The sequence below is a fragment of the Temnothorax curvispinosus genome, unplaced genomic scaffold (genome assembly GCF_003070985.1).
Source record: "Temnothorax curvispinosus isolate PA1 unplaced genomic scaffold, ASM307098v1 QBEX01016573.1, whole genome shotgun sequence".
Taxonomy (NCBI): Eukaryota; Metazoa; Arthropoda; class Insecta; order Hymenoptera; family Formicidae; genus Temnothorax; species Temnothorax curvispinosus.
The window spans coordinates 38,742-59,280 of NW_020226353.1; the positions used below are offsets into that span (position 1 = coordinate 38,742).

General features: G+C 39.1%; 1 protein-coding gene across 1 annotated transcript in view; it reads right to left on the bottom strand.

Moving 5' to 3' along the window:
* LOC112466804 (circadian locomoter output cycles protein kaput-like) overlaps nucleotides 1–11,128 on the bottom strand; it is a 33,038-nt gene extending 21,910 nt beyond the window's left edge. The window contains exon 1 of the mRNA XM_025035128.1: nucleotides 11,042–11,128. The gene's annotated coding sequence lies outside the window, so the exon portion shown is untranslated. The remainder of the gene's footprint in view (nucleotides 1–11,041) is intronic.
* Between the last annotated feature and the right edge of the window lie 9,411 nt (nucleotides 11,129–20,539).

Consider the following 20,539-nt stretch of genomic DNA (forward strand, 5'->3'; position numbering starts at 1 on the left):
GGATATCTACGGGGAAACATAGCGATTGGTGCAGCGGCGCCGAGACGCCGCCGACGTTCCGAGGGAACGCGCGCAGCTCGTCGGACGCGGGTAATTGCTAATGGGTAATTAATTCCGGGATAAAGACGGGGCGACTCGGCTCTTGACCCCCTTCGACGCAGGTACGCTACGATTCTCACGGGAGACGCCGCGGCGGAAGGCGAGCTTGGAACGACGAAAGATCGTGGTAGTCTAAAGTAAAGGTCGAATCGTAATTTGCAGCAAACTGTATGGTATAATAAGCGACGAAGAAAGGGTTGAAAATTTACTGTTTTGCAATAAATAAATCGATAGATATGAAATTAGAAAGATGTCCTAAGAATGAATGTATATATTCATTCGTAGAAACGTCTAAGAATGAATGTAGGGGAATTGTGTCTAATATCGCACTCCATTTTTAAAAACCAAAATTTTGACTAAAAACTCCTACATAAGAATGTAACTAAACCGCATTATTTTGGTCTAGGATTATCGTAATATAATCTTCATATATGGCATAAATGTGCTCAAAGTTTACTTTAACTATCTTTTGTGAAGGAAAACAGAAAAAGTGGCATTTTTTGACATAAAAAAAGTCATATCTCTACTTAATCAAGGTACTAAGATTCACATTAATTTCATCATATATATTTTATTGCATATAAATTATACTATAATCCGCATAAGGACATTCGGATCGGCATCGGGTCTATCCAATCTTTGACCGACTTGTGGACACAGTAGAGACAGATCCTTTCCATGACCGACTTGTGGACACTAGATCGAATTAATTGTACACGAATGGAATTAGCGGCGTTACCGGCGTCTGCGAGAAATGAAAAGGATCGACACGAAAATAGGAATGTAAGCGAGTGTCGGTTTTATCTTCTGTAACGACTTAGTTTCTCCGTTAATTATTTAATTTCAACGACCAAGGTTATTGTTTTTCTTACACTGATGAAGGCCATATTTAGGGCCGAAACGTTTGTTTATGTATTGTTTATAATATAGTAATTTTAGCACAAAGATCTTGCTTGTTCGCCAGCCCTCTCATTTAAATTAATAAAAATAAGAGAGAAAAAAGGCTATTAGGGTCGGACGCGGTTCTTCGTGCGTGGAATCAGTTTATTCGTCTTCTTGAAGTACATTGAAAAATATGAACGTTTCGGCTCATTTTTGAGCCATCCTCAGCATTAACAAGCGATTTGCCGCACGTTCCCCATATCAACTGGCGAGCTTACAGACTCGAATTAACGTGGACCAAATGATCCTTATCTGTAATTTTTTAAAAATAATTAGATGAAATAAGAACGAAAAAGCTTTATAGACTCACCAAAAGGTCAAAGTGAACGTGGGGCATGAAGCCGTATACCATACAAATAGGGATTTATCCGTCCTATCCACACGTTACACAGCAATGAAATGACAAAATTTGAAAAGAAGAAGCGTGTCACAAGTCAAAACATCGGTAACGTTTTACATAAATAGTTGTGTCTATAAGATAATATATTGTTATGATATCGGATCCAGAGTACCAATGACAACGCCAGAGAACTCGACACGTCACCAAGTTTAGTTAACCAATAAGAAGCGTTCATGGGCATAGTTTACAATTGATTTAAAACAGCTATATATGCGTGGTGTAAAAATTCGGTGTCATTTTGCAAATTAATACTATTTCTCTGTAATTTTATATGAGTCATTTCCGAGACTAATCTTCTTATTGATAAATATCTTTCTTTATCTAGAATTTCCACGTTCTCCCAATCAAATTCGTGATCCAAATTTAATCTATGTTCCGTGATGACAGATTGTGTCGTGGTATTTCTGTGAATGTGGTTACGATGCTCTGAAATTCGCGTTTTTAATTGCCTCTTCCTCTGGCCTACATATGATGCGTCACAATTTTTGCAGGATATTTTATAAACCACATTTTTATTAGATTGAGTTGGGAGAACGTCTTTTTGTACTTTGATAAATTTATTAAGTTTGTTTAAACTGAAGAAAGACAGGTTGACATTATGCTCTTTAACAACTCTTTTAAAATCTTCCGAAATGCCCTGAACATATGGGACAGTGAACCACGTACGCCGTTCCTCTTCGCTTAGAGGTTCGTCCTGTCTGCAAGTGCGTTTGTTGAGTAAAGATTTAATTCTCGTGTTGATAGTGTTAAATTATTAAAAAAAAGTGTCCCTAATATCGCATTCTTATATATTTTTTTGTTAAAAATACAATAATGACACATAATATATGCTGGAAATAGAAACAATTCGAAATAGGGCACGTAAGGTTAGTAAAGGTATCCCCTTTTAAAGAATTAAGAAAGTCCATGGGGTTTCACGGACTATAGAGTGGGGTGATGTGATCAGTATCCGGCCTGGCAGATTTACTCTCGGAAAAAGATCTTGTTACTCATTGGACAGGAGGCTGAGAGAGCTTCAGAGATATCCTAAAGGCAGATCAGTTACGAAAAATGGGAGGTATAATGAACATTCCTAGAGGGCGGAATTAGGAATACTACAAGGAGGAAATATAACCAATTAAGGTATCACAATAATAATTAGCAACGAATATCTCTAATTTAGGAATAAAATTAGATACAATATCACATGTCTTCACACAGAAATTCGTTCTTAGTACGTATCTTTTTTGCTGTATTAATAACGGAAGACACCTCTTTCAAATTTTCGAAACCTCGTTGAAACTATGAACTGCCATGCGATATTAAGCGTGTAATTCCCCTATTCGATACAAAATCTTAAGTTACACTCACCACTTACATTTATACAATTATTAACATTGCATAAAAATTGTAATTTAAGATTGTAAGAATAAAGTTCGCTTCGATCGCATTTAATTGCAATAACTGGAACGTTAAGAAGGAAAGAGAAACATTTCCACTTCCAACGTACCTATGTCTTTGATTTTTAAACTTTCAAACTTTTGTAACTTTTGTAACTCTCTAATGAGTTATAAATGAAATCGATCGATTATTCATTTTAAGCGTCCTTGTTGGTAATAACTTTTTTTTTTCTTAAACGGTCTCGTGTGATCGATAATTTGCTTTCCCGAGGCGCCAGCCGGTGCGCCGTGGGGCCGCTTCATTACACCTACCGGTACGCCAAAAAATTACGCACGATAATGTAAATGACGGCAAGATTTATTCGTGTCCAGGGACAAGCAAGATTTACGAGAAAATGGCCGTTCGAAACACGCGTCATACGACAGAAGGAGGGGTAACGTATTGCCGTCGACGTCGCGTTCCACGTGCAATTTTTTTGTCGGCGCTCCGTTGCCTTTCTGACCGTCTACTTCATCCTCATATCATCACGGAAGCGTCTTTCTGATCCACCGAGAGATACGCGCGAAAGTATACGAGCATGCTCCCTTTCGGAGTCACGTAAGTCGCGATCTTTTAATACCTCAAACGCTAACAAGAACTACGGACGCACGATTTCCCGCGCGCGGGCTGCGCACATACTTTACTTAATTACTGCCCATTTTCCGATGCAACCTGTGTACTTTGTGTTCTTATATAACTGCCATATTCTAAACCTTTGACAAAACGTAAAATCTGTTCTCGTCATATACGTTGTTTTCATTTTTTATATTTTTTAAAACATACAATTTTGCTATTTTGTATTTCTAAATTTAATGATTGATTTATAAAATAATTTTTTTTTCAAGAAAGATAACAGAATTTTAAATATCTTGACGTGTGGCAACTTGATTTATGTTTAATTAAAAGCCGGCTTTTATTATATTATATTTTAATATCAAGCAAATATGATTAGTATATATGTATATTATTCTTGATATTTTGAAATTTAATGAATAAATGAGTAATTTTCTTCTTTTAGTTGTACAATTAAACAATTTTTACCATTCTCCTGTGTTTATAGATAAATGAAGTATAATATCACCAATAAACCATCTTATTTCCGAGCAGTATAATTCGACATTTTTAAATCGCATTTTATACGCGAATTGTTACAATCTTCAGTAAAGCTTTGCGTTTTGATTCATCTTAACGTCACTTAATTATTTCTGAATCTACCATGCGATTACGCGTGTATAGCTTTGTGCCGCATAATCCAGATACCTCGTACAAATAATTCATCACCGCACCGGAGTGACGCCGCGTGTCGTGCGTTCGAGTACTTTTCGAGTCCTAAATCACACACGACGACATTTCACGCGCCGGACGACAATTAATACGCGATCGCGGCTACAGATACGTAAACGACGTAATGGCGAGATACAATTCACCGTCGTCTTTTGCGGCTATTAGGCGCGCGTTATCATCCGAGAGAAAAAAGTTTTTCAGTTATATACCGCACGGCGGAATCGCGCGCACGAGAGAGAGAGAGAGAGAGAGAGAGAGAGAGAGATTTAGCAACACTGAAGTTTCTCGCCGTGTGCTGTTATTATTTCTTATAAATTGCATCTTTACTGCGCCTCTAACAAACGCGCGGCACTATTAGACTCTCTCTGATGGATTTCATCTCGTACGCGGTTGCGTTTATGCAAATTACACGTACTGGTCGCCGGGCACGAGCGGGGCCAATCCGTTATCGCTTTATTACTATCATTACTATTTATATTTAATATCCTTACGGCGTACCGTAATTAAACTTGTCATCTCTGCGAGATTAATCTTCAACGCGCCAAACCGCATTTTGCGCCAGATATAATTGACGTTTCCCCTACAATGTTCTGCGTTGCTGTAATTAATAACATCTCGGAAAAAGAGAAATGGAAATTATACTTTGTCGAATTAAAATAAGAGAGAGAGAGAAAGATCTATATAGCTATACAGTTTAATGTTAAAATTCCGAAAAGCTCCTAATTATCTTTAATTGCATCATCCACTGAGCAAAATTAAAATCGAGATCTCAGAATATAAAATAATACATGATACATGGAAAAGTCGCTTTATCCCGAAGGCAGTCTACCTCGGCTCAAGGTCTCTCTTTTCCTTCTCTCGCCTCCCTCTTTCTCTCCCTCTTCATTTTTTTCTCTCCATTCTTACTTTCCTTTGCCTCGCTCCCTTCGCTCTCGCGGGCGATAAGCACCCTTTGACCTTTCAGTTAAGTTATTACTTTTATCCGGCGTGGGTCACGGGGCATAAAGGCTCGTTGAGCATCGAATCGACTCTATCAGTCCAATTAAGCCGGCGTGCTGGCCGCGCGAACAATCGCGAAACCGCGCCTCGATTCCTTAAGCCCACGACCACCTAACGGGCCAGCCCTTGCACACCCCCGGCGGCTCTCGCCGCGAGTCTTGTGTCGCAATCTTTTTTATATTTCTCGCGTGAGATATGGAACTAAAATACTAAAAAGAACCCGGCGGTGTCGGCGGAGACCGCGGCACAGACCGCTCGCTGAATTACATTGTGGGTCGACTCGGCGCTGTCATTACGCGGTTTTTCTCTCACTGCGAGACCAACGTAGGCCGCTGCCTGCCTAGGTCTTCAACCGGGCTTTCTCGAGCTGGGTTATGGGGGCGTGTAATCGCGTCGTCCGAAACGCCCCGTCGCGATTACGTCGACTTGGATGCAGCGCGACGAGAGCGCGCTCGCGAGAGCTCTCGCGCGCGGTCATCGAGTCGGGAAATCACGCGCGACCGTCGCCGCGTCGCGTGCGTCCGCCGCGAATACGGCCGCGCGGTCACGGTTGAGCGGACGAGGGTTTTTACATTAGGATCTCGTGAGCGAGATTTCCCTACGAAGGTTGCGGATGGACGTGAGCTACGAATAAGCCGAAACTCGAGGACCTTCAGCGCGAGAATGAGATATTGATTTTTGATATTCGTAAGGTCCATGTATTTTGGATTTTTAAGTAAAACAAATCTGATAAAGATTATTTACTACGTTTAGATACCTCGCTCTTATATCGAACTCTTCAAACTTAAATCGTGAAAGATGAGTGTCTCATAAATATATTTATCATATCTTCATTCGCTTTTAACGTGAGAGCTGAACATTAATTAACTGCAATTTTATTAAAAAATAAATTTACATCATATGTTTGTTAATAAAAACATTTTTCTTAATAAACATTGCAAGTTTTTTTTCGCTTACTAATAAATTAATAAATTAATTTTGCAATACTCATTTTGATGTAAATACAAATGATAATTTTTAAAAAGAGATAAAACGTTTTGAATGGACAAAACTGCAGTATATTGTGTGGGGATAGCACTAAAGAAATATAGATGTATTTCCAGGCTATAAGATGATCACGTAGCATGTAGCGTTCGATGGGGTGCTTTTCATAACGTTACCCAATGCTTCCTTATATGGCACATCTGCTTATGGACGAGTGCGCTGTTAGCTTCGCGTGCATTTGCTCGCGTTTCTACGAGCACCCGCACCGAGGTAGATTATTCTCATTACGGATGCGGATGAATGATCTCCGTAACGGGACGGGGTGCGTTTTATAAAGATCATGAATAATGATTGGGAAATATCTTTCCCGGATTTAACGAGATCAGAGATTATCGAAAGATACAATAATAAGAATTAATATTTATACCCTGGCTGAGGTAATATTTTTCGCTTTACATTTATTTAGATGCATATAGCATCAAAAATTAAATCGAATCGATTTAATTAGGAAAAGGGAGGATTTTACCACTCCAACCGGAGCTGTGATTCAAGTCTGACAAATTTAGTCGGCGCGCAGTCATGGTTGGAAAATATGTAAAATAAAAATAAAAACTTTTTTGCGCATCATTTACCGCGCTTGGTTCTTAATTAGCCCGTTTTCTATATTCATTAATATTTATATACACACATGTACATGTATTGCAGATACTTGTAAGCACTAGCGGATGCTGACGTCGATAATATGAGAGGAGTTTCGGCAAAATTATTTGATTTGATATTTTTTTTAGTATCACGCTTAGCTTTTATTTTTGATCCTGCTTCAACGTTTAATGCATTTTTTCTTAGATTTTTTAAACAAATTTAATAAAACTGATTTCTTTTATTTAGAAGAGGGGTTTACCCCCCCCCCTCTCCCTAGAATCCGCCAGTGCTTGGAAGATATAATTCTTAGGAAGAAATACATTGCTAAATAAAATATATATTGCAATGTAAAACACATAAACGATAGGTGTGGTGGAGAGAGGGGAAGAAATGGGCTATTAATCATGCAAAGAAATTTTGTAATGTCATTCCTTGTCACGTTAAGTAATTCCCGCCACAAAAGATAGAAGGCAAGATTCGCCTGGTGTACATAATAACTGTGTACGAGAATCAACTAATGTGAAACAAATACTGCAAACACCGTGATTGAAGACACAATCGTACTACAATCGAAGATAAAGAGAAAAAAACAGAAGAAAAATCGTATAACGAGACGACCATTTTCCTCGAACGCGTAGCTTCGTGCGAAGTCATCGTCCTTGTTTTTCTCAATATATTGTACGTATATACGGTACCGTTGCGTGCATTGTTACGTCTCAATGGATACTCGTGCACACGAAAGTTGGCGTAATAATTCGAGCTTGTTAAAGAATACGAATGAAAGGCCTTTCAATATAATTTCCAACGCGTGTTCCGTAAGATCCGTTTACGAACAACGTTGTAAAATACTATCACGATTATCAGAAAATCTGCGCCACGAAGGTAAGAAACGTAAAACACGAGTGCGCGTGAATAATCAATAAATCATGAGAATTGAACTACCGGTGCGATTCTGTGGATAAGAAGACGAATTATATCGTAAGATTCATCCCCGCTTTTCTATTTTCAAGTCGAAATATAGCATTAGTTTTGAATATATAAAGTAAACTTATTATAACGATTAAGATAAGGTTTAAATACATTAGAAAGAAGATAAAATGTAGTATTAATTATTAAATTGATGTAAAAGTACAATATTTGATGAAGCTGAATTATATTATAAATATTATTTTTTATAAAGCATATTTTGTTAACTATTTTTTAGCACATACTTATGACACGTTTCTAGTTAATAAACTTTATCTAATATGTCTTCAAATTATAATTTTTTCTGTTAATATACACCATCGCATTTATTTTATAAAAATTGGCCATAAATAGCAGAAAGTAATAATAATAATAATCTGATATGTGAAATTAAAAGATAGATTAATTTCTATCAATATATAAATTTTTTTTCATACATCTTAAAGCAATATAAAACTGTAGCGCACTTTTTTCCCACAATCACATTCGCGCGGATTTCTGCAAGAAGTTGAATGACTTCCGTCATTCCCAACGAAACCGGGGTGGATGATTTCCGTTCGGTGATTTCGAACGCATACATACGCGCATATGTGCGCATATCGTGAGGGGTATTTAGGAGGAAATCTAGAACGCGTTCATATATAACAAACCGCTTCTTGGTTCTTTTTTTTTGTTGTCTCGGATATGCGGTCATCGAGTCAGAAAATCATCGTCCGCTATTTTCTGCAATTCATACTCAACGGCGTTCGCGTGCGCCCCGTATAGAGAGTCATCGGCTCGGGAAATCATCATCCGTCATTTTTTACAATGTATGCACATTGCACTCGCGTGCGTGCCCGGGGTCCCTCTCTCGGTGTGTACCGAAGGGGCTCGAGTGACGGTATTATGCCGGGTAGTCGAGCACCTATCCCCCGTATAGATGGATGATTCTTTAATGCGCTCTCGCGTGGACGGCCGACGATAACGCGATCGAATTTATTTTTTCTTGAAATACGGAGAACGTAATGTATGCCCTGTCTCAAACGTCTCACGCGTCTTCCGTCCATCTGGAATCTATAGATTCCAGAACTCAAATTATAAAATAAAATTTTTATAGCGTATTTATAAAATGCTGCATATATAAAGAAAATTAATTTTCTTTTCTATGATTCTTCAATCATATTTATAATTAAATTGGTAAAAAATTATAAAAAATGATTTTTACTCGACCCAACCAGCCATATTTATTAATTGTAACATTCACATAGTGATTGAAAGATTTACACAAAAAAGAACCACAACCAATGTTACAATTGATAAATGCATGTAGCTGGATCGAGTGAAAGCCATTTTTATTAATTATTTACTGGCGAAGTTAAGTTTCTGATTTGTCAATAAATTATGTTTAAACACACATTGGTCAATTATTTATCATTCTTATCTCTTATAGTTTCGATGCGGAGACACGCAGCAGTAAGGAGTACTCATGCGACCGATTTCATACGTTTCGACCGCGCCGACGATTTGGCGAGTTTGAGAAATTAAAGATCCATCGACACCTCACGCCGTCATTAAATCTCGGCGATTTCGAAACGATCGAAACGCGACGGATGGACGTGCCGTTGAGAGCGCGCCGATGTATCGGCATGAATATAGCGTAAAATCTGTTTCTACACTGTGTACACAATTCTCTCGCGTGGAACCAATAGCCCACGCTGGGGCTGTGGTTACACACAGCCGCTTTATCATTAAGGGGAAACCTCGGTGTTCGAGCGGGAGCTCGAAGTATTCAAATGATCGTGCGCGCGCGGGAACGCCGGTAGCAATCGAATGTGCAACAGTGTGGATCGTGGCCGCGCAATTAGATTCGGTCTGCACGGTCGAATCGGGATCGGATGTTCCGTGGTTCCCACACCGCGCGCGGATCCATTCGCCATATACCGAGGAACGCCAGCCGAGGGACGATCCCCTCTCGATACCCGCGATCGGCCGATCGTCGTCGCCGACGGCGGCGATCGAATAAAATCGCCGGAGTTACGTCGCCTTTAACGAGGTCCTGCCCGGCACGATTATCCGGTGTCATAATTAATTAAGGACTTTGTCGGAATTCGGATCTGATGGCATCTCGCTCCCGATAAACGTTTGTTATTCGACAATTCCGCGTTTATTCGAGGTACTCGCGTATATGCAAATCCGCGGCGACTACGGCAGCATGTATACCTACGGTACCGGCTCGGATTCCGTTCGCAATGAATTAAGATAATTGAAATCGCGATAATTGAGATCTGGCGCACATCGCCGTTTGTGCAGCATCGAGTTGTAAAAAGAACTCGCCGAATCATGCAATATTAAAAGACGTTTCAAGAGCAGGCTCGATTCCTATATAAGGCGCGTTATAACTTGATTTACATTTTTATCGTCCGTCGCATTCATTCGGAACGTCTTTAGCGTCTTTAATGTTCTTATGTTCTCCATTTTTTTAATTATTAATAAATTATTATGGGTAAACATTTACAAATCTGATTTCGAGCGATGAGTTATCACGAACAAACTCGTGACAACGAATTGAGATTTTTCTGTCCAAACATCAAAAGAGAGAAAATCAATCACTATAATAATAAGCCGAGCCGAGCAACGTCGCGAGCGTGTTGTCCGTCAGCGTCGATGACCTACTGCTACTACTGAAAAATGCATGCCGGCCGTCAGTCCTGGTGGATGGGGTACATTGTCTCGCGAAAGGGATGATGCCTTGAGCAAACGTGACACGTACGGTGAACTTGACTTGACAGCGTTGGCGTGATTGCCGCGTGTTGGGTGTGGACACACGTTGACTGAACATAAACTAACAGCGAGGGTGAATTATGTCTAGAATTACCTTGCAATAAGGGGGAGACTTGGGGGGGACAAATGCGCAAGCATCCTTGATCTATAAATACGTCGACGATTTCTGCCTTTGAGATACACGTAGGTGATTTTTTTAAAAGCCATCGGATTCGTCGGCAGAGATTTGCGCGTCGAGTTCTGACAGAATTTTTTGACGGGGAAATATTTTTAAGGCATTCGATTTCGGAAACAGTATTTTGGAAGAGTCGATATATTTTAATTATATTATTATCTGTACTAACAATTGTGTGTGAAAATTGAATTCCGCTTGAAAATGTTAAGTAATTTAGATGTAGAAATATGAATAAATTTATAACATTGTATTACAGTATGCTTATTATTCTGAATATAAATCTAAGGATTCTTTTATGCGGTATATCTGTGTCTCCTCTTCTCTTTACTAAATCGATATGACAGTTGTCTAAATTATAAATTCAATCATACCTGATGGAAGCCAAGATAACTCTCTATGCTATGGGTCGCGAAAAACACTTCCCCGTCGCAAGTCAGTATTAGCAGGAACCCGTTCAGTGCCTGGAACAGAAAATCGATCTGTTAATTAATTCAATTACGAATGTATGCGAGAGCAACGGTATTAATACAAATTAATAAATTTGGAATCAAACATTAATACGCTTTTTTTATTTCGTAAAAATATTATATTGCTAATAATCGCGATAATAGGCGGAACTGATTCCGCCTGACTCGATCGTCTCTCAAACTAAAACACGTAAACTCGTCCGGAATTGAACGTAATCAGGCTTGAGACTGCTCCGTTTGCATCGGGTCGAAGCTCAAGAGGCTAATTCGTGGCGCGGATAAGTTAGGGGCACTGCAAAATACAGGTTCAGACGTTGTTAGACGTACGCGTACGCGGGAGCGCACCCCGCGCGAATAGAGCGGCGGCACGAGAACGAAAGGGTACGTTGCCTTTTCGAAACCGAAGGTAGCCTGTAGCGTTTTGCGGCGGCGGCAGCGGCATCGGTCGGAAATGTTCCGGAAAGTTTTCTCATTTGTCTGCCGACTCGATACCCAGCAAATACCAAACGAGCTTGCACAACTCGAGTGTTCACCTCAAAGCCCAAAATACCTGTTATTCTCATAGCTCTCTCACGAGAGGGAAATAAAAATATACCTTCACGATATTCAACCAATAGACATTGAAGTTGAGAATCGACTGATATCACAAACACGATAAATATAACAAAAAGGTGATAATGTCAATTAAAAAATAAGTGTAACAAAACTTATCTAATAGAAGTTAATGAAAGCTTGAAGAAACAAAAAATAAGATGTCCTTAAAACAATATCTTGCGCTGTCGAATCTACAGATTATAAATCTTCAAATTATTATAAGGTAATATCAAATGCAATTAAGTTGCATTTAAAATGAAGTACTGAGCAAAAGAGAATCTGTTCGATAATTGATTATGGCCCAATAATTTTTCTAGCACAATGATAGTAGAAATTCCTGAAAAAGGGCAAACTTTGAAGCGAGTAAATCTTGGAGAACAAAGGCTACCGGTATACCGATAAGAATAATTCAAGTAAATCACGTAATCCGGCGTGGCACACACGATTAAGCTTTCCGAAATACAGAGGCAATTTCGAGCCGCCACGCGAGAGAGAATAGTGCGGCGGCACGAAAACGGAAGGGTGCGTTACCTTTCGGAAAGCGGAGGGCGGCGAGCGCGTTATTTCTCACCGGGAACGCGCTCTGAAAACGCCCCGCCTGCGGAAAGTTTTCCCATTTATCGGCGGTCCCGATACCGGCAAATACCAAACGAGCCCTCGCCTCGGCGCAACGAAGCTGAATGCCGGCGCATCGAAGCCGAAAATATCTGTTCCAGTTTTAGCAGTCCTCGGCCCCGCCGCCCTACCGCCGGTTCGTAAGCGGGGTAGGAAACCATTTAAAGCCTCGTCCGCTTTCCGCCGTATTCCGCGAGCTAAATGTGTATTGTTTTGTTTTATTTCGTGGCGGCGGTGCCAGGTACGCCACAGACCGCGGAAACTTATTGTTCTGAAATATGGCGAGGAGGGCGCCGATATCGGTTGAGCGTAGGAAGAAGGTGCACCCCGATCTGGCAGGCTTACTAATTTATTCTCTTGATAAAGTTTTTACTGCAACATTTTTATTTTAATTGAATACTCGATTACGATGACGTACGTGCAAATAATAGCCTCCCACGACGCTAAGACAAACCTCGACAAAACCTAGTTTAAATAAAAAAGATAGTTAAATTATAGTAAAAAGAATTTAAGGTTTTAGAATGTTTTATAGATTGTAATAATTATTTTTTTTGTTTAAAGCAGGTTGCTCTCTGTGCTATCCTTATCTTTTCGTCTCGCAATTTTAATACATAAATCGTAGTAGTGTACAATTCTTTTTTGATGGAAATCTTCGGAGATTTTCTCGCCGATGCAATACGTGCTCGTAAATTTACGATAATTGCAGATATTTCGCGGCTTCTTAATCTTAATCCATAGCTTCTGACAATCTCGCAAGGAACGATCGCGGACTTTGTAATATCTCATTATTGCCAGGGTAAAATAAGGGCCTTGGCACATAGAAAAACTTAAGCAGTAAAACTTAAACAGTAAGAAATCAACGGTATGGATTCGCTACCGCTTAGGGCCGTGCCTTAAGTTCTTGACCGTGATTGGCTGATTTGCTTACTGCTTGAGTTTTACTGCTTAAGTTTTTCTATGTGCCACGGGCTTTAGGGTTGTACTTTTCAGAAAGGAAGTTAAATAATTATCATGGTAATTGCACAATTTAAATTGAGATGTAAATAGATTTCGAATTGATCTCTTTGGATAAAACAAGGTGTTACGATAAAAAAATATTGTCATTTCAAGTTGAAACAAAACTCACGTCTCTCTCATTTAATAATATAATTGGTGAAATTGCAATTTTTATTTCTAGCAATATTATAGGTACTAACTTTCTACGATAAGTTATACTTCTTGTAAGAAACACTTAAACATCAAAAACACGTAATTAAATAAGCTTCTTTTCTAATTAGATCAAAGTATAAAATTTTATAACATTGCTACTTTTTGTACAAGAATTTATAATATTATTTTACGCGAAATAGTGCAATGTCTAATTGCAAATATCTTTACCGGAAAATCTAATGAAAAAGATAAAGACTCGTTCTCTTCTCGGTCACTCATTCGCACGTCAAGTGTGCAACCCTTCGCAGCCCTTATGATTAAATATGTCACTGTGTCAAACTCTCGGTTTCATTTTCTCACCGCGGAAACAGGCGCTCCGATTCCGTCCCGCGATAGCGTGGCATACAAAATGGCACGCGTTTCCGTGCGATCGCATGCGCGGATGCTGCGTTTCGATTGGTTAATCCGCAGGGTGGGCTCCTGCGTTGCGTCAATACGGATGTGCGCGCGAGAGCAGGGGGGGGTGAGCCTCGGGGCTCACGAACTCACGACCCTCTCTGCTTCACCCCACACTGTACCACTCCGCGTACGGACACGAGCTATAATAGGATTTTCTTCTGTGTACTTCCCCCCTTTTCCCGTCCCTTTGAAATGGCCGACGTAGCTATTCCGCGGAAGGCATCATCCCGCGAGACTCGTTCGTCGTTACTACTATAATTGCATTGTTTGGGGAAGTAATCGAGTTTTCTCGATCGACCGACGGAGTCTTCACGATTATGATACTTTACTCGCTTTGTCCAGTTGCCATGTGTTTCATGCCAAAATAAAAACACGAGTAATATTTAAGTGACCAATACGTCTCTTGAAGTAAATTGCATTGCAAACGCAATGCGCGTTAGCACAAATCCCTTTTTTTTACAGATAAACATTTATAGAAATAATTTAGGACAGGATATCTTCAGGATCTTCGGAGGATATTTTTCAGATTAATGTATAATCGAAATGTAAAATCGAATTTATTCGCAACCGTGTGTCAATTAATTTCACAGCAATTTCCCATGAACGTCTATTGAAGCCGATTCGAGGAACGCCGTTTCGGTTTCTTGAACTCGGGAGCGCGATCGGCCGAGATTCCGCAATCTATGCATACCAGCGTATCCGATCGTGCTCCGGAGGCTCGCGTCCGTCCGTGCCCGTGACTCCCGAGGTTCGCATGAGGAAAGAAAATGGAAAGATTTCGTGCGTAAAGTATTATTGGCGACCCGCTAATGCGAGAGAGTCAAGGTGAGGATGAAGGGGTATTAGAAGTTCACGCTTGGACGAAACACGCGAGTGAGCCCGCGCGAGTGGCACGCGACTGATTCGCCGGGCGGCACACGCGAGAAATAGAAAACCACGTACGTGTGTGTCTTTTTCGCCTGCCTTTCTTCTCTCTTTCTCCTCCTCACGGAGAGAAACGCCGCGCGTTTTCCGTAATGCTGAATTTAATATCAAATTTAATGCCGCGACGAGTTGCTTTTCTGCATTATTCTTCAGAAAGACACTTCGTAAAGTTTTTCAGTCTTGCATTTATACAATATATTATAGCAATCTCGAGCGAGCGAAACAACAGTCATCGCATATCATATCGCACGTGGCGTGTAATAAAATTAGATGGGGAAAGTAAAATCGTTAAAGAGTAAAATGCAGATCGTCACGCATTTAGATTATTTCAATTAAGGGCGGTATTGTACCAGTATTTTATTCATGAAACGAAGTTTTCGATGGTCATAAGTTACATTGCTGAAACATATTAGATTACATATTAGATTACAGATACGCGTGTACGCAGTATATATATTTTATGCAACACGTGCATGGAAAGTGCCCCATTACGCACGCTACGCGTGTGTGATAGACCACTTTCCAGGCACTTGCAACATAAAATAGGATGTGTAAGCCGTGCTGGAAGATGAAAATTCCCGGGTGCGGAGTTTACGCAGGCCTCGCCTTCGGCTCGTGCGTAAACTCCGCACCCGGAAATTTTCATCTTACGGCACTTGTTACACAAATAACTATTTATTTGTTTTTAGCGTGATACCTGGGATCATATTAATTCTTTCCGCGGGAAAAGCGCTGGACACTGGCTCACAGTGTAGAGGATAAACATGCGATATCGCAAAAGTGCAAAACTTGCGGGGCCATGCATTTTAATTCAGTTGCCGCGGTAGAATCGAAACGCGTGTCTTTAATCAGCTGTTAAGCTACAAAGTATTATAGAATGGAATTCACGTGACGCAAGACGAGGCGCGGGGAAAAAAGATACATATACCTACGGTGAAAGAGAGAGAAAGAGAGAGAGAGAGAGAGAGAGAGAGAGAGAGAGAGAGAGAGAGAGAGAGAGAGAAGCGAGAAGTCGTTCGCGTTTAGAGATCAATAAGGGTGTCGAAGATAAGCCGTCGCCGCTAAATACGGGCTGAGCGTTCCGCGTTCATGCCGGAGCGGATTTTCATGGCTTTTCATTTCCATACGCAACAACGGGTCATACGGCTCGCTGCTCCGCGCTCGTTGCGCTATTATCGTTATGATCGCGTACACCGTCTTACTCCGCTCTCGGTTAGCCGATTAAAAGAAATCGCATCCGAATTAGCCTGGTTTTCTGCCTGTGTTCTTCCTCCTCCTCCCCCTTCCTCTCTCTCTCTCTCTCTCTCTCTCTCTCTCTCTCTCTTCTGGTTTGGTTTTATCTCGGTTTAGGCCACCTCGCTCCGTTCCGTTATCGGGCGACTAATTGCGTCGCGGGCGAGCACGCGACCGACCCGACGACGAAACTGGATCAGCGCGCTAATGCCGATCCGTCGTGGAATTTCGCCGACGCTGTCAACCGCGCTTAGCAATGATTCCGATAAAATGTAGATCACAGTGGTTATACCCCAAAGCTATTAGGCCAGTCATATTAGACATCGAACCTTCCAATTACTCTTTTCAGGTTGCAACCACCATGAATCGCTTTGATTTAAGGTGCTGTAAGTGGGATTAATTTTGCTTCGCATAATTAATGCGCATTAAAAAGTTATTAACAATATTATCAACAAAAAACGCTTTTTTTTTATTTTTTCTTAATTATCTCGAAAACTAAGCAAGATAGGGTAACTAACTATACGTACCTTTTTTGTAGAGCGTAAAATTATCTACAATAATGATCTGAACAACATTTATCGTCAAGTCAGTCGTTTAGCTTGCACGCGCCGTCAAAGTCCGAGACTCGGATCTCGAAAACCTTCGATTTCATCGTTTTTTTGATGTTGCGTCGGTGATTTTTTTCAGTCATTTAAAATGAAATTAAAAATTCTCAAAAAATCACACATCATCTGAGAACCACAAAGAATACTTTTCAGGGTGTAACCGATTTTTTAGACCCTTTTTCTTTAGTTTGTAGCTATGTAAGCAAAAAATTTTGATTTTTTGGACTACTCTTAGTTTTTCGCTGTTTTCAGACCTTAGAATTTATTTGAGACGAATTTTATCATATGCATCTTGTTGTGGATGAAATTTGCAACAAAAAAGGACCCTTGTATTTTCTTCGTACGACGAACGCTGATTTTTTTATTGACGCGCAAAGTTATCTAATATTGTGCATATCGGATAACGCTTGTTTTACACTAAAATAATTATTTTTTATTAAAATTTACGTAATTTTTCGCATTATTATTGAACCATATTGCAAAGCCGTTTTCAACACATTCTCTCATGTTTACTTATTTATTAACAAATGGTTTACTTAAAAATTATTATAAACAATTAGAAAAACATATTATATTCGTTGTACCTACTCGTCGTCTCATTTCAACTCAAAAAATGTTTTTAAAAAATTTATTCACATTATTTATAACATTTATTCAAACATACAGTGCATCTATTGACTATTTTTCACACCATCTCTGAGCCAATGGTGCGTTTTTTTGTAGTTTTCTCAGTAGGCCTAATCCACAAGCATTGAAGATATGTCCTTTCTATGTCCTTTCAAAATCAAGAAGTTGAGCAAAACAAGACAGAAAAGGATGAAAGTGACATAGAAGATATTGTAATTCAAGCTGAGCCTATGGATACTGAGGATTGAAATAATTATTCAAGACGCGGATGTTAATTTTTATCAACATCTGCGTGTTGGATAGTTTTAGTGTATCCAAAGAATATCCAAATAATTATCACATCAAAAGAACATATTTTCAATGCTTGTGGATTAGGTCTACTGGGGAAACCACAGAAAAAAAACGCACCATTGACTTTACCTCAGAGGTGGTGTGGAAAATAGTCAATAGTTGCACTGTCTGTTTGAATAAATGTTATAAATAATGTAAATAAATTTTTTAAAAACATTTTTCGAGTTGAAATGAGACGACGAGTACAACGAATATAATATGTTTTTCTAATTGTTTATAATAATTTTTAAGTAAACAATTTGTTAATAAATAAGTAAAAATGAGAGAATGTGTTGAAAACGGCTTTGCAATATGGTTCAATAATAATGCGAAAAATTACGTAAATTTTAATAAAAAATAATTATTTTAGTGTAAAACAAGCGTTATCCGACCTGTACGCAATATTGGATGACTTTGCGCGTCAATAAAAAAATCAGCGTTTGTCGTACGAAAAAAATACAAGGGTCCTTTTTTGTTGCAAATTTCGTCCACAACAAAATGCATACGATAAAATTCGTCTCAAATAAATTATAAGGCCTGAAAACAGCGAAAAACTAAGAGTAGTCTAAAAAATCAAAATTTTTTGCTTACATAGCTACAAACTAAAGAAAAAGGGTCTAAAAAATCGGTTACACCCTGAAAAGTATTTTTTGTAGTTCTCAGATGATGTGTGATTTTTTGGGAATTTTTAATTCCATTTTAAATGACTGAAAAAAATCACCGACGCAACATCAAAAAACGATGAAATCGAGGGTGTTCGAGATCCAAGTCTCGGACTTTGACGGCGCGTGCAAGCTAAACGACTGACTTGACGATAAATGTTGTTCAGGTCATTATTGTAGATAATTTTACGCTCTACAAAAAAGGTACGTATAGTTAGTTACCCTATCTTGCTTAGTTTTCGAGATATTTGAGAAAAAATAAAAAAAATCGCGTTTTTTGTTGATAATATTGTTAATAACTTTTTAATGCACATTAATTATGCAAAGCAAAATTACTCCCACTTACAGCACCTTAAATCAAAGCGATTCATGGTGGTTGCAACCTGAAAAGAGTGATTGGAAGGTTACCTCCCTAAATTAGTCTAATATGACTGGCCTATATACCTAGCTACCGTTTAGCTCGGTTCGAAGGAGCTAAGTAGTCGGGTGGCAACACTAACAATTTACGTTGCTACCATATATTAAGAAAAAGTCCATCAAATCAAACTTTGAAGACGCAAATAGACAAGTAAAATCTTATTCACCGTTAAATATAAAAAGATGAAATTTAAACCAATACTTGAGTTAAATAACATTTTGTTATTTTTAATTATTAGTATATTTGTCGAAAATTATTATTTTAACTCAAAATTGTAATATTTTAACTCTATTGGTTTAGTTAAATTAACATTATTTTAGTTAAATTAACATATTGAGTATAGGAGCAGTGAGAGAGACGACCTATAGAAATAGTTAAAAATGACTCAAATTGAGTATATAATTTGACCCTACGAATTTAACAGTGTTCATCGGAAATTTAAATCCTCCTAAAGATATACAGATATAAAATCTCCGACTTTTGGTAGCGGAAATGCGTTTCGTTGAAAGATATTTTCAGAGACGCTGTGCGCATATAAACGTTCGTTTCCGAAAACCTATGTCCGTCGGCTGCGACAGCTCATCATCATCTGCTGCAGCTTCGCCATCGTTCATGCGTACGATAAGCGCAAGAGGGTTCGTCACGGCACGCACTCCAAAACGGGACGATAACTTTGTAAATTCACCCGGCTTGTAATTCATTGGTCGCTCTTACACGTCCAGAGCGCGTGACGGACGCCCTTCGGACCCTCCGTTAATTAAGCTCTTCGGCATCGTATCCTGTTAGGACCGTTAAACGACGAGGTAAATATCTCCCCTTCCTCAAATTGCACGATCGCGAATATGCATATACCGGCAACCATCTTGTAACTGTAACTACAAACAAAACCGTGTTATCAGATGGTAAACGTGACTACACTTCTCTCTCTCTCTCTCTCTCTTTTTCTGGAAAATATAATGCAAGCAATTGTTGTATAATTGAATCGTGGACGCATGCAACAATTTTTTAGGAACAAACGTTTGATTGAATGAAATTCATATTGCGATCTCTCTAAATTTTTTGAAGTGAAATTTTCACTCTAAACATGGAGTTACTGACCAGTTCACTCAAAAAGAGTGAATATTCGCTCCAATAGAGTGAATTTATTCACTCTAAGGTAAAAAGAGTTGAGTTTCACTCTGATTTTAAAGTGAAGTCGTTAGAGTGAAGTTGTCACTCCAAAGTTCACTCCAACTTAAAGTGAAATCGCCTTTCCCACTTCCCGCTTCGAGTGAAGTTATCACTCCAAACTTCACTCCAACTTGAAGTAAAATCGTCTTCCCGCTTCCCGCTTCCCGCTTCCCGCGTGTTCAATTGTTCCCGTGTAGAAATTTGTTAGGGATGGCCTTACATAACATAAGGCCCCGATTATTTATGAATATATTTACGAACACAAAATTTCATAATGATCCGGCACTGGTTTCTGACATTCACCCGACATTAAGAAATATAATATCATATATCCAATTCAAAATTTTATTACTCTTTTTAAACTGAATTTGTTTCTTAAAATAATTTTTGAAAAATTATATATTTGTGCTGGTTGTGACATGTGTAGATTATATATAACACTTATATCAAATTAAGAAGTAGTCTACCACGTAAGGCAGTTGGTTCACGATCCAGAGGTCCCGAGGTCCCGAGTTCGAATCCCACCAAGGTAAGTGTGTTTTTAAATACGAGAAAATATTTATAATCATAGACTGCATCTTAAGAAACAAATTTAGTTAAAAAATAGTAATAAAAT